The sequence below is a fragment of the Salmo salar genome, chromosome 17, assembly GCF_965601325.2.
Source record: "Salmo salar chromosome 17, fSalSal1, whole genome shotgun sequence".
NCBI lineage: Eukaryota > Metazoa > Chordata > Actinopteri > Salmoniformes > Salmonidae > Salmo > Salmo salar.
Window position 1 is genome coordinate 7692297 of NC_138307.1, and position 13417 is coordinate 7705713.

Here is a 13417-nt window from a genome sequence, read left to right on the forward strand (position 1 = left end):
TAGCCCGGGAAATAGGGAGCTCCATTAGGGAAGAACTACAGAGTGGCAGGTCCAGTACTTATGAGCCACCCGTAAGTACAGAGAAGATACGTGATCATCATTCAGAGTCAGTAGGATATGTAGACCTCAGTAAAATTAAGTACATCATGCAATCAGACATAAAGGAACCTCCTACATATAGAGGAGATGGTACAGACAAATGCTCCATTCATGAATGGGAGGAGTTGATGAGAATATACTTGAGGAGGAAGGGATGTCCTGTTGGAGAACAATCAGATGAGATGATTAGTCAATTATCTGGCAAAGCAAGAGACATGGTAAAGATACATTTACGCAATGAGACAACTGTTAATCCTACAGAGAAGCCAGAGATTGTATTTGACATTCTGAAACAGAATTTCAGTGAATTGGCCTATTCATGCATGCCTTTGGCTGATTTTTACAATACTAAACCTGTACCCGGAGAGGCTGTTATGGAGTATTGGGTTCGATTGAACAAGGCCGTAGATGTCGCTGACGAGGGCCTTAAGAGACAAGGTCAGAAGATTGACAGCTCCAACTCCGATGTCGTCAGGATGTTTGTAACATACTGCCCTGACCCCAAACTGGCAGCAGTATTCCAATACAAGTCTGCTGAGAAATGGACTGCGAGTGAAGTACAGGAGAGACTCTATGAATATGAACGCCGCAGGAAGGCCACCATGTGTCAATCTAATAACTGTATCCTCAAAACAAGTAACAGTACATCACCAGACAACTCCGTTTGAAGGCGGGGTCAATGCTGGTGCGTGCAGTGACACTTCTCTCACATCAAGCGCCAAACAAGATGGGCAGAGTGCAAGTATCGAGAGACTCATTCACCTGCTTGAACGTACCTTAGAGAAGAGCATACCACCCGTTATGGTTTCACAGACACAGGCCAAGGCACCAGCTTTCCCCGCCCAACCCTTCAGGCGTAGGGAATGCAGGGTTTGTGGCTCAACAGATCACTCCACTGTGATGCACTGTAGACATGAGAACCTGTGCCTCTGGTGCTTTTCCCCAGATCATTGGAAGTCAAATTGTCCAAAACAGGGGTAACGCTATGCCAATTCCGGTGGTGAGAGACACCCACCACAACAGCAGAGAAACTCACCACCACAGCAGCAACCGTTAAACTGACACGCCCATAGGTGAAGGGGGGATATGTGGGTGTTCCACTGTCTACCCCCAAGAAAGAATCTGATGATCTCGAGAAAACGTATGAGATTTTGTGCTCTGATGCGAAAGAAGGAGAGAAAATTGTTATGTTAGGTTCACAAGAGGTTGAGGCTTTTTCAGATTTGTTTTACACCTCTGTGTCTGTACATGGGAAAGTGCAGCTTAAGGGCATGCTTGACACTGGGTCTATGGCCTGTACATTGAGTGAACATGCGGAGCAGAGACTTTTGGAAGCAGGTGCCTTCCTCAGCATTATCAGCCTCCTACAGAGTTAGTATTAGTGGGGTGTGGGGGGAAGCAGACCTCAACAAAGCGTTTCTATGATTTGGAGATGCAAATCTATGGGATTGATGTTAAAGTGCCCACCCTAGTTGTTCCTGGACAGCGTGATGATCTTATCCTGGGATCGAATGTCATTATTAAGCATCTATTGCATGAGATGAAAGGCACTGACGAATACTGGAAGCTCGTCAACAACATGGATGGCAAGACCCACTCACCAGAGGGTGAGCAGTTTCTGCAGATGATGACAAGTGTCACAAGATGGAAGGGACAGCAAGTCGATGGCAAGATTGGGACAGTGAAGCTCACTCAAGCTGTGACTCTTTCGCCCAAGACTGAACACTTAGTTTGGGGTAAACTTCCTAAAAATGTGGCATTGTCTCCAGGCAGCACTGTAATAGTCGAGCCTACGAGGTCAAAGGTCATGCCCAGAAACATACTCGGGGGTAGAGTTATTACACCTATGTGGGGAGATGGCTGGGTCCCTTTAAAGGTAGTAAACTGTTCTGACAAACATCTCACCCTAAGACGTAACATGAAGCTGGCCGATGTGTCTTCATGCTTGGCTGTTGAGGATGCAACAATCTTTCAGGGCCTTCATGAAGTGAGGAAAACCCCAATGGAACAGAAGCAGGATAACAATGGCTGCCACAATCTGAAACAAAGACTGTCTGATCTAGGATTAGTAGACATTGACATTGATGGATGCCAGGTAACTGACCAGTGGAAGGAGAAGCTTGTGAATACCATCACAAAATATGAAGACATCTTCTCAAGACATAATCTGGACTGCGGAGAAGCCAGGGGTTATGTTCACCGTATCCACCTGGTTGATGACAGACCCTTCCGGCTACCATACAGAAGAGTTCCGCCTGCTCATTACCTGAAGCTGAGGAAGGTATTGACAGATATGGAAGAAGTAGGTCTTATACGCAAGTCGGTTAGTGAGTATGCCTCTCCTTTAGTCATGTTATGGAAGAAAGACGGGAGTCTGAGGTTATGCACTGACTTCAGGTGGATGAATGCACGAACGGTGAAGGACGCTCATCCCCTTCCTCATCAAGCAGATTGCATCGCAGCCCTTGGTGGCAGTGCATTTTTCAGCACCATGGACGTGACCTCAGGATTTTATAACATTCCAGTTCATGAAGAGGACAAGAAGTACACAGCCTTTACCCCACCGATGGGACATTATGAGTACAACCGCATGCCACAAGGTCTGTGTAACAGCCCGGCCTCTTTCATGAGAATGATGTTAAGTATATTTGGGGACCTACATTTCTCAAATCTCCTTTGTTACCTAGATGACTTGTTGGTCTTTGCACCCACCGAGGAACAGGCTCTACAGCGACTTGAACTTGTGTTTAGCCGCTAAGAGCTAACAATCTCAAACTAGCACCCAAGAAATGCCACATCCTACGAAGAACAGTGAAATTCCTCGGACATATCATGAAAGAGGACGGTGTGTCAGTGGATCCTGAGAAGGTGGAGGCCATTGCCAAGATGAGCCAAGCTCAGCTGATGGAGGCAGACGGATGCACTCCCTCTGCTCGGAGGCTGAAATCCTTCTTGGGTATGGTATTATATTACCAGCACTTCATTCCTGACTGTTCCGCCATAGCCAGACCTTTGTTTGCACTCAATGGGGGTCAAAAGAGAAGAGGAAGAGATGGGAAGAAGGGCAACAGTGGGAGTTTCCAGAAGCTGACGCTATCGGATTGGACTGAGGAGTGTGTCGTTGCATTCCAGAAGCTGAAGTATGCTCTTTTGAATTGTGTCATGCTAGCTCACCCTGATTTCGAGAGGCCGTTCATTCTCTTCACTGACGCTACCTTGGATGGTCTTGGGGCTGTGCTTTGTCAAGTGCCTGAAGGTGAAGATAAGGCAAGGCCCATAGCATTCGCGAGCAAGACCCTGAGTAAGTCGCAGAGAAGGTATCCGGCACACAGACTTGAAATTCGACCACTGAAATGGAGTGTATGTGAGAAATTCAGTCACTGGCTTAACTTCTTTGGGATAGGTGGCAGTATTTTCACGGCCGGATAAAAAACGTACCCGATTTAATCTGGTTACTACTCCTGCACAGAAACTAGAATATGCATATAATTAGTAGATTTGGATAGAAAACACTCTAAAGTTTCTAAAACTGTTTGAATGGTGTCTGTGAGTATAACAGAACTCATACGCAGGCCAAAACCTGAGAAGATTCCATACAGGAAGTGCCCTGTCTGACAATTTGTTGTACTTCTGTTGCATCTCTATCGAAAATACAGCATCTGTGCTGTAACGTGACATTTTCTAAGGCTTCCATTGGCTCTCTAAAGCCGCCAGAAAGTGGAATGGCGTGTCTGCTGTCTCTGGGCAAAGAACAGCAGGAGAATTTTTAAGTGGTCAGCCTGGGGACAGTGAGACTGGAGATGCGCGGTCACGAGACTACTCCATTTTTTTCTTTCAGCCTTTGAATGAATACAACGTTGCCCGGTTGGAATATTATCGCTATTTTACGAGAAAAATAGCATTAAAATTGATTTTAAACAGCGTTTGACATGCTTCTAAGTACGGTAATGGAATATTTGTACATTTTTTGTCACGAAATGTGCTCGCGCGTCACCCTTCGGATAGTGACCTGAACGCACGAACAAAACGGAGCTATTTGAATATAACTATGGATTATTTGGAACCAAAACAACATTTGTTGTTGAAGTAGAAGTCCTGGGAGTGCATTCTGACGAAGAACAGCAAAGGTAATCCAATTTTTCTAATAGTAATTCTGAGTTTAGTGAGCCCCAAACTTGGTGGGTGTCAAAATAGCTAGCCGTGATGGCCGAGCTATGTACTCAGAATATTGCAAAATGTGCTTTCGCCGAAAAGCTATTTTAAAATCTGACACCGCGATTGCATAAAGGAGTTCTGTATCTATAATTCTTAAAATAATTGTTATGTATTTTGTGAACGTTTATCATGAGTAATTTAGTAAATTCACCGGAAGTTTTCGGTGGGTATGCTAGTTCTGAACATCACATGCTAATGTAAAAAGCTGGTTTTTGATATAAATATGAACTTCATTGAACAAAACATGCATGTATTGTATAACATAATGTCCTAGGAGTGTCATCTGATGAAGATCATCAAAGGTTAGTGCTGCATTTAGCTGTGGTTTGGGTTTATGTGACATCTATGCTTGCTTGGAAAAAACTTCCTAAGGCTTCCACTAGATGTCAACAGTCTTTACAAAGTGGTTTGAGTCTTCTCCGGTAAAAACTGACCGAACGAGAGGCCTGGAAAGTTTGTCATAGGGGGAGGGCCATTACTACTATGATGCGCGTGCCCGTGGGTACTCTTTCGTTCTGAAACGTTTTGTAAGACAATACAATCGTCCGCCTTGAATATTAATGAAGTTCTGATTGAAAAAGGCCCTAAAGATTTATGTTATACAACGTTTGACATGTTTGAACGAACGTAAATACATTTTTTTTGCACATTCGTGACGACAAGTCCCGCGCGCTTCGTACATTTTGAGTAGCCTTCGGAATGCGTTAACAAGAAGGAGCTATTTGGACATAAATTATGAACTTCTTCGAACAAAACAACATTTGTTGTGGACATGGGATTCCTGGAAGTGCCTTCTGATGAAGATAATAAAAGGTAAGGGAATATTGGCAATAGTATATTTGATTTTAGATGGTTCCAAGATGGCGCTAGTCTGTATCGCCTAGCCTATTTTTCTGAGCATAGTACCTCGTTTATTGCAAAGTGTGATTTCCTAGTAAAGTTATTTTGAAATCTGGCAATGCGGTTGCATTCACGAGATTTTAATCTATATTCTTTGAATGACAATATTATATTTTACCAATGTTTTCGAATAGTAATTTTGTAAATTGTAGCGCAGATTCACCGGCAGTTTTGGAGACTAAATATTTTCTGAACATCACCGCCATTGTAAAATGCTGTTTTTGGATATAAATATGAACTTGATAGAACAAGAAATGCATGTATTGTCTAAAATAATGTCCTAGGAGTGTCATCTGATGAAGATTGTCAAAGGTTAGTGCATAATTTTAGCTGGTTTTCTGCTTTTGGTGATGCCTGTCTTTGCATTGAAAATAGCTGTGTGTAATGTTTTGTCAATGTACTGTCCTAACATAATCTAACTTTATGCTTTTGCCGTAAAGCCTCTTTGAAATCGGACAACGTGGTTGGATTAAGGAGATGTTTATCTTTCAAATGGTGTAAAATGGTTGTTTGAAATTATTACATTTTCGCTATCTTGTCAAGCAATCCCGTTACCGGGATGAGAACGGGAAGGGGTCCCATAGAGGTTAAATCGGGTACGTTTTTTATCCGGCCGTGAAAATACTGCCCCCTATCCCTAACAGGTTAAAGAGGTGGGGTTTCAGGTGTCTCCGGAAGGTGGTGATTGAGTCCGCTGTCCTGGCGTTGTGAGGGAGCTTGTTCCACCATTGGGGTGCCAGAGCAGCGAACAGTTTTGACTGGGCTGAGCGGGAACTGTGCTTCCGCAGAGGTAGGGAGGCGAGCAGGCCAGAGGTGGATGAACGCAGTGCCCTTCTTTGGGTGTAGGGACTGATCAGAGCCTGAAGGTACGGAGGTGCCGTTCCCCTCACAGCTGCGTAGGCAAGCACCATGGTCTTGTAGCAGATGCGAGCTTCAACTGGAAGCCAGTGGAGTGTGCGGAGGAGCGGGGTGACGTGAGAGAACTTGGGAAGGTTGAACACCAGATGGTCTGCGGCGTTCTGGATGAGTTGTAGGGGTTTAATGGCACAGGCAGGGAGCCCCACCAAGTGGAAGTTGGAAAAGTTATATTTGAGTGTTTCAGTGAATGGTTAGTGAGGGAGGCCCTGCTCTCTCGCTTCCCCAGTTGTTTAGTTAATTTTCATTCCAATCTCATTTGCATTAGCGTAGCCTCTCCTGTAGCCTGTCAACTATGTTTCTGTCTATCCCTGTTCTCTCCTCTCTGCACAGGCCACACAAACGCTTCACACCGCATGGCCGCTGCCACTCTAACCTGGTGGTCCCAGCGCGAACGACCCACGTGGAGTTCCAGGTCTCTGGGAGCCTCTGGAACTGCCGGTCTGCGGCCAACAAGGCAGAGTTCATCTCAGCCTATGCTACCCTCCAGTCCCTCGACTTCTTGGCGCTGACGGAAACATGGATTACCACAGAAAACACTGCTACTCCTACTGCTCTCTCCTCGTCTGACCACGTGTTCTCGCATACCCCGAGAGCATCTGGTCAGCGGGGTGGTGGCAAGGGACTGATCCCAGTCCCTTGTATTGTGCATCTGTTGTAGAAAGAGGCAACGATTCGCAGAACATATGTGCTCTACAAATGTTTTATTTTCTTTTGGATGCAAGTATGTGGTTTTATCTATGTAAAATGTGTTGATGCATAATAAGGAGAGGCTGTACTAATTTTTGTATTCAGAAATCATTTTGATGCACTATGAGAGAAAGAGGCGACGATTCGCAGAACATATGTGCTCTACAAATGTTTTATTTTCTTTTGGATGCAGATGCAGGATTCAGAGAGTGAATTCTGCTTAATTAAAACTACCTGATCTCCAAAGTCCACGTCTATAGTCTCAATCAACCACACACAACGCAGAGTTACAGCGGTGCAGTACAGCACCGGTTACATTGAGAAACAAAATTGCTCAACTTACTCACTATCATCTAAGGAAGGATGAATGTACATAATATTGCCTAAGGCCCAAGGGGTTGTGGCAACTCCAAGGTTTAGGCTTTTGCTCAGTGCAACAAAGTCTTGAGTGAAGCAAACGACCCGGACTGATAGACCCTGTCGGTTTGCCTACATTGGTGCCGTGATCACACAGGAGTCTATCAGTTTATCCCAGCTTTCCCAAACTAAGGGTCGCGACCTCATGTGGGGTTGCCTTATTTGAAAATGGGGTCGCGAGAGAAACTCTCATAGAACCTCTGGTAGCCGTTAGATGCAGTTGTAATAAACAGAGCGGTTTCAGTTTTCTTGATACAAATGTGTCTCTATCTTATGTGTCTTCTGTTTCACTCTACAATGCCCACAAGCCGAGCAGGACTCATTAGAACAGAGTGGACAAGACCAGGCACTAAATCAGACTGGGGGAAAAAGTACATTATCAATTAAAGCAGGAAGCACCAGTGTCTATAAAAAAAAGTGGTCAGATGAAGCAGATGCTAAACTACAGGACTGTTTTTCTAGCACAGATTGGAATATGTTCCGGGATTCTTCCGATGGCATTGAGGAGTACACCACATCAGTCACTGGCTTTATCAATAAGTGCATCGAGGACGTCATCCCCACAGTGACTGTACGTACATACCCCAACCAGAAGCCATGGATTACAGGCAACATTCGCACTGAGCTAAAGGGTAGAGCTGCCGCTTTCAAGGAGCGGGACTCTAACCCGGAAGCTTATAAGAAATCCCGCTATGCCCTCTGACGAACAATCAAACAGGCAAAGCGTCAATACAGGACTAAGATCGAATCGTACTACACCGACTCCGATGCTTGTTGGATGTGGCAGGGCTTGCAAACTATTACAGACTACAAAGGGAAGCACAGCTGAGAGCTGTCCAGTGACACGAGCCTACCGGATGAGCTAAATAACTTCTATGCTTGCTTTGAGGCAAGTAACACTGAAACATGCATGAGAGCATCAGCTGTTCCGGACGACGGTGTGATCACGCTCTCCGCAGCCAATGTAAGTAAGAACTTTTAACAGGTCAACATTCACAAGGCCGCTGGGCCAGACGGATTACCAGGACGTGTACTCTGAGCATGCGCTGACCAACTGGCAAGTGTCTTCACTGACATTTTCAACCTCTCCCTGTCTGAGTCTGTAATACCAACATGTTTCAAGCAGACCACCATAGTCCCTGTGCCCAGGAACACTAAGGTAACCTGCTTAAATGACTACCGACCCGTAGCACTCATGTCTGTAGCCAGGAAATGCTTTGAAAGGCTGGTCATGGCTCACATCAACACCATTATCCCAGAAACCCCAGGCCCACACCAATTTGCATACCGTACCTACAGATCCACAGATGATGCTATCTCTATTGCACTCCACACTGCCCTTTCCCACCTGGACAAAAGGAACACCTATGTGAGAATGCTATTCATTGACAACAGCTCAGTGTTCAACACCAAAGTGCCCTCAAAGTTCATCACTAAGCTAAGGACCCTGGGACTAAACACCTCCCTCTGCAATTGGATTCTGGACTTCCTGACGGGCCGCCCACAGGTGGTAAGGGTAGGTAAGAACACATCCGCCATGCTGATCCTCAACATGGGGGCCCCTCAGGGGTGTGTGCTCAGTCCCTCCTGTACTCCCTGTTCACTCATGACTGCACGGCCAGGCATGACTCCAACACCCTCCTTAAGTTTGCTGATGACACAACAGTGGTAGGCCTGATCACCGACAACGATGAGACAGCCTTTAGGGAGGAGATCAGAAACCTGACCGTGTGGTGCAAGGACAACAACCTCTCCCTCAATGTGATCAAGACAAATGAGATGATTGTGGACTACAGGAAAAGGAGGACCGAGCACGCCCCCATTCTCATCGACGGGGCTGTAGTGGAGCAGGTTGAGAGCTTCAAGTTCCTTGGCGTCCACATCACCAACAAACTAACATGGTCCAAGCACACCAAGACATTCGTGAAGAGGGCACGACAAAACCTATTTCCCCTCTGGAGACTGAAAAGATTTGGCATGGGTCATCAGATCCTCAAAAGGTTTTACAGCTGCACCATTGAGAACATCCTGACAGGTTGCATCACTGCCTGGTATGGCATCTGCTCGGCCTCCGACCGGAAGGCACTACAGAGGGTAGTGCGTACGGCCCAGTACATCACCGGGGCCAAGCTTCCTGCCATCCAGGACCTCTATACCAGGCGGGGTCAGAGGAAGGCGTCAAATGATTCCAGCCACCCTAGGCAGTTAACCCACTGTTCCCCGGGCGTCATGGATGTTGATTATGGCAGCCCCCTGCACCTCTCTGATTCAGAGGAATTGGGTTAAATGCAGAAGAATGCAGATTTAATTTGAATGCATTCAGTTGTACAGCTGACTAGGTATCCCCTTTTCCCAAATTGCATCCTATTCCCTACATAAAAACTCTGGTCAAAAGTAATGCACTACATAGGGAATATGGTGCAATTTCGGATGCAGTCAGTTCAGACTGCACTCTTAAAAATAAAGGTGCAACTTGGAACCAAATAAGGTCCTTGAGAGCGATGCCATAAGGAAAGCAGTTTAGGGTCTCTGAAGAACCATAAATGAGATGGTTCTTTGAAAAGAAAATCGAAATGGCTTGACCCTCCAGGAACGGAATTGAATAGCCCTATTGTATGGTTTTAAGCCTGACCTGCATATTTCCCAGGGTGCCTTTCAAGTGATTCTTTTTGGCAAGTGACAGAGACATAGGGATTGCATTCTTTCATATTAAGTCCTGTGGCCTTCATAAAGTGAAATCCTAAGTGAATATCTTGTCATTAAAATGAAATACTTTAAAGATGCGCAATGCAGAAATGGCCATTTCCTGATTGCTAAGATTCGAACAGGTTGCCTAATTTCAGTTTATGTGACAAAACAAGCAAGTATAGTGTAGAGAATCATTGTACCATCTGAATCGTTGTGAAATATATTTCCCACATCCAAAAATATTGTATTTTCAGCTGTTTGAAGCTGGTGTACAAAACCAAAAGTAAAATATGCAAAAACGAAACATAAGTATGGGAAGCATAGAAATAGTGTACATAGAACAGATCAAACTGGAAGAACCATTTCAATAACAGGTGTAATAAGTCCAAGTAACATATTAGAATAGTTTAGTGTATGTTATTTATATTTGAGTAGCATAAGAATAACTAGTTAATCAATGTACATGCAAGAACAGATATTGAAATAAAGAATTCTAAAACTCAACCAGCAATAGAGCATGCTGGGAAATACACTATATATGCAAAAGTATGTTGACACCCCTAAAAATGAGTGAATTCGGCTATTTCAGCAACACCCGTTGCTGACACGTGTATAGAAATCGAGCACAAAGCCATGCGATCTCCATAGACAAACATTGGCAGTAGAACATCGTTACTGAAGAGCTCAGTGACTTTCAATTTGGCACCATCATAGGATGCCACCTTTTCAACAAGTCTGTTTGTCCAATTTCTGCACCACTCGAGCTACCCCAGTCAACTGTAAGTGCTGTTATTGTGACTTGGAAACATCTAGGAGCAACAACGGCTCAGCCACGAAGTGGTAGGCCACATAAACTCACAGAACGGGACCACCGAATGCAGAAGCGTGACGCGTGCAAAAATCATCTGTCCTCGGTTGCAACACTGGAAGCAACGTCAGCACAATAACTGTTCGTCGCAAGCTTTATGAAATGGCCGAGCAGCCGCGCACAAGCCTAAGATCACCATGCGCAATGTAAGTGGTGTAAAGCTTGCCACCATTGGACTCTGTGGCAGTGGAAAAGAGTTCTCTGGAGTGATGAATTACGTTTCACCATCTGGCAATCCGACGGACAAATCTGGGTTTGGTGGATGCCAGGAGAACGCTACCTGCCCCAATGCATAGGGCAAACTGTAAAGTTTGGGGGAGGTGAAATAATGGTCTAGGCCCCTTAGTTCCAGTGAAATCTTAATGCTACAACATACATACATTCTCGGCGATACTGTGCTTCCAACTTTATGGCAACAGTTTGGGGAAGGCCCTTTCCTGTTTCAGCATAACAATGCCTCCGTACATAAAGCGAGGTCCATACAGAAATGGTTTGTCGAGATCGACGTGGAAGAACTTGATTAGCTTGCACAGAGCCCTGACCTCCACCCAGTCGAACGCCTTTGGGATGAATTGGAATGCCAAGTGCAAGCCAGGCCTAATCGCGTAATGCTCTTGTGGCTGATTGGAAGCAAGCGTCCGCAGCAATGTTCCAACATCTGGAAAGACTTCCCAGAAGAGTGGTGGCTGTTGTAGCAGCAAAGGGGGGGGGGGGGCAACTCCATATTAATGCCCGTGATTTTGGAATGAGATGTTCGACGAGAAGGTGTCCATATACTTTTGGTCCTGTAATGCATGGTTTTGGTTAAACTCGGGTTATTAACACCAACACTGGGGTTATTTTACACAACTGAGTGTTCATTTAACTCTTAATTTAAATGTATGCAGGCTTCCATTTATTTCAAGAAGCTTTTAGAATTCTGAAGAACAGTAGATCCACATCAAGAACCCCACACTTAAGTCAATGTTTCTTTATCCAGGCAAGAGTTATCCAAGGAACCTTAAAAGCTGAGGAAGAACCATTTAAGAACCTTATTCTTAAACGGTTCAGACTGAGTGGGATTGTTAAATAATCATTGTTATTTATTTTAGAATAAACTACTGGGGAAGTAGGCCTAAATTATTATCCAACAATATGAATAGGCTATATGCTGAGTGTCTGCATCAAAAAGCTTTCTCTTTGAGTTCAATTCAGATATTTATAGAGATGGTAGGATTTTGTTATAGCAATGTTATTACATCTAATGTTGAATACACAGGACACCGTATAAGGTCAAATAAACTAAAATATCAAATCAGAGCTGTTTTAAAAGGTAAAAATGTACAGGAAATTCCGCAGAATTGAAATATTCATAGAATAAAATCAGTCCCAAAATCAGAATCAGAACCAGAATGATTCAATAGAATTTCAAATGTTATTGATGCTTCATCATGTCTCTGAATTGTCAACGGTGTTTTTTTGGATGACCAGTTACCGGACATTTGCGAGGGGTATAAGGGTGATACGGATGTTTCAAAAACGTGTAACCTGAACCTCCTTCCCGCCTTTGTCACACTATAGCAGTTTTCCCACTAATATACGTTTTACTGAATGATAAAATATTATTATGACAATTGCCTAGAATGAATGCCAATAGAAATTAAGAGAAACATTTATCCTGATTTGAAATAGCCTACCTCATGCTAACACGAATGTGGCGCAACACGTTGGAGATATAATTGAATAGGCTATTCAGCCTACACGATACACATAAAAGGAACTGCACATATTTTACTCAACATGAGCAACATACACAAACGAATCCCATGATACCGTTGGTTAAATGATGCACCTTGAGCTCATGGTCAGAGCGGTCAAGACGCGCCGGTGGACTTACCAAAGGGTCACCCTGGCGCGTCTCCGTATAAACCAAAGTCAGGGTATCGTCTGCTTTTCTCACGACAAGCGTCAGATACCGTGGTCGCAATCCACGTCTCGGCATATATACCATAGTATTACATAAAGAATGAGTAAAATGGCAAAAATAAACAAAGCCACTAAGATCGCCTTGTTAAATGGAGACAAGAAAGACTGCATGTCAGCAGCGAAGCAAAAGAAGAGGAATAAGCGGGCTCTGTTGCTCCAGCCCTTATAAATGAAATGATGGACACGTTCTCTGCACTCTACAGCACCCCGAACTAGTCCTCCTTGGCATCTGCATCGATGCGTGCCAACTTGAAGAGTCAGACTGGGTGGCATCCGCTGGCCTATACATTTGTCCTTAGAGACCTCAACATTCACTGAAGCAACACAAATATGATTATAGATCATTATAAATAGACTGCACTGTCCATGATTCCATTATCCTCAAAGGTCGATAAACAGAGACGATTTCAAATCACAGTTCATTGAAGAAAAAAAAAAATAAGGCAAACATTATTTCAATATCGTGCTCTGTTATTCGATGTTGGTTATTTCCCTATTATAGACTATGCATTACATCGATTAGGCCATAGCCTACTACACACTCTTTTACAAGACGAGGGGTTGTAGTGTAGCTGCCAACTGCATTATTTCTCATGACCATTTTCACCATGGCCCAGCTGCCACATTTTCTTCGCTTTTACGCGCACCGCACAAAATGGA